The sequence below is a fragment of the Ixodes scapularis genome, unplaced genomic scaffold (genome assembly GCF_016920785.2).
Source record: "Ixodes scapularis isolate PalLabHiFi unplaced genomic scaffold, ASM1692078v2 PGA_scaffold1__304_contigs__length_218370807, whole genome shotgun sequence".
Taxonomy (NCBI): Eukaryota; Metazoa; Arthropoda; class Arachnida; order Ixodida; family Ixodidae; genus Ixodes; species Ixodes scapularis.
The window spans coordinates 175,374,363-175,376,524 of record NW_024609846.1 but is presented as its reverse complement, the minus strand read 5'-3'; the positions used below and the strand labels follow the sequence as shown (position 1 = coordinate 175,376,524).

The window sequence follows — 2,162 nt, the reverse complement described above, 5'->3', positions numbered from 1 at the left end:
TTATAATTTTTAACAATAAATTTTTTTACACCACCAAGTTCCGCGTTTTTGAAAAAGTTGGAAGTAAAATAGAGCAATTTATGATCAGACAACCCTGTTAAAACGTCAATAGTGTACCATGATATTAGTGGACTAACGAAGACCAGGTCCAAAATAGATTGCGCCGTGTTGCCGATCCTTGTCGGCGATGTCACTATCTGGGTCAGGTCGTTCGAGAACGCACAGTCAAGCAACATCTCTGAATCACGTGCGTGTGCTCCCGCTGATCTCATTTTTAACCAGTCAATATGGGGTAAATTAAAATCACCGGCCATGATTAGTCGTACGCGATCATTACGAAAAGACCCAAGAAAGTCGTATAATTGCTCAAGGAACACTGGTGAGGCATTAGGCGGTCTGTACACTACTCCTAGAACAAGGCTATTCCCGTAAAAATCAACCCGACACCACAAACTTTCGTGGTTAGGAATGCCTGGTAGTAGGCACGCGCCTAACTCGGACTTCAGGACAATGGCAACGCCACCGCCACGTGACAGTCTATCGTTTCGGTAAATTTTGTGTGTCGGCGGAATGACTTCGCTGTCCTGTATATCTGAGTGCAGCCATGTTTCGGTTATCAAAGTGGCGTGGGGGTCAAAATCAAGGAGCATTGCCTCGAAATCTGTAAGTTTATTCAAAACACTTTGCGCATTAAATGACACAAGTCGGAAGGTTATTTGCTTCTGACGTCACGGAGCGGTGGAAACACGTTTCTTGCTGCTGCTGGGCAGTTTCACGCGCGTTTGTGTGCTGTCATCCCACGCATAAATGTCACCGTTTACATGAAGCTTATCATGAACCAGAAACACTTTAGCGTCGTTTTGTTTATCTGGCTGCGCAGATGTCCAGAGCAACTTTCGCGTTCGAATTGTTTCCTGCGACAAATCATGCCGGACAGAAACCTTACTTCCCTTTAGTAAATGACAATTCTTAAGAACAGACATTTTTTCACTGTGGTCTTGGAAGTGCAGTATGACTGGCCTTGTTTTCTCGGGAACATGTCTACCAAGACGATGCAGACGGTCAACACTGTTTACAGTGACCTTCAGAGTGGTTTTGAAAAGATTATTTATGACCTTGTCTTTAAGCGAGTCTCCAGTTTCGCCGGGTTGCTCTTCAATGCCAAATATAACAAGGTTGTCTTTTCTGGACCTGTTTTCGAGTTCAACAAGCCTCCTCTCTTGTAGTTTGTTCGCTTGCTGAATATCTGCAATAACTTGTAGCAGAGGAGAGTCCCGTTCTTTTTTTGCAGCGCATCTATGTCCTTTTCTGCCTTATCCAGCCGTGTTAGGACATCTCTGACAAATGAATCTAAACTTAATTGTTTTTCATTGATCTCTCTTATTTCTTTCCGCATTTCAGATTGGCCAGCAAGAAGCTGGTCGAGTGATTCCTGGATACTAGGTCCAGGATTGGTTTCTACATCTCCTGATTGTAACAACAATGCCGATATCAAGTCACGACACACTGACGCAACGCTTCTAACTATGGTTTGTGGACTTGGTGACAGAAACAAGCACCGATCATCACTACGATAGCAGTGTACAGGATATGTGTAACTAACCTGGACAGTGAAGAAGACAGGCGTATTTAGCGTCCTTGCCATCACGATGTCACCAAGTCCACTGAAGCCGACGAGATCGTTGTGGGCGTTTATAGGTAAAGTTCCGGACGTGACGCCAGGGTAGAACGTAGGTTCCGGAAAGCTGTACACCAGGGGGAGGCGACCACGTTCCGTCGAGTCACCATTGATGCCTTGTTGATACGAAACCGTGCCGAAGTTGTCGGCGCTGAAGCTGTTGGCGCCGCTGCTTGCTATCTGACACAGCAACACCTGGACAGTGAAGAAGACAGGCGTATTTAGCGTCCTTGCCATCACGATGTCACCAAGTCCACACACTGTATGTGGAGTCAAATCGACGTTCAAAATTTCTTCCGAACGTCATGCCAGAATGTTTCTTTTTACATTGTATATGAAACTGCAACGTAAAGCTCTATTTAGTATTATTACCATACCATCTGGACTTGGGCTCCGCATAGTCAGGAGCTGATTTTGACACAACAAATGGTAGGATCGTGTCAAGGGAAGGAAATGCTTCTCGTCCATGAATCATGTTGAATGG

At 45.1% G+C, this 2,162-nt stretch overlaps 1 pseudogene; it reads right to left on the bottom strand.

Annotated features, from left to right (window-relative positions):
* Positions 1-463: 463 nt before the first annotated feature.
* Positions 464-1,915, bottom strand: LOC121836187 (annotated as a pseudogene).
* Between the last annotated feature and the right edge of the window lie 247 nt (positions 1,916-2,162).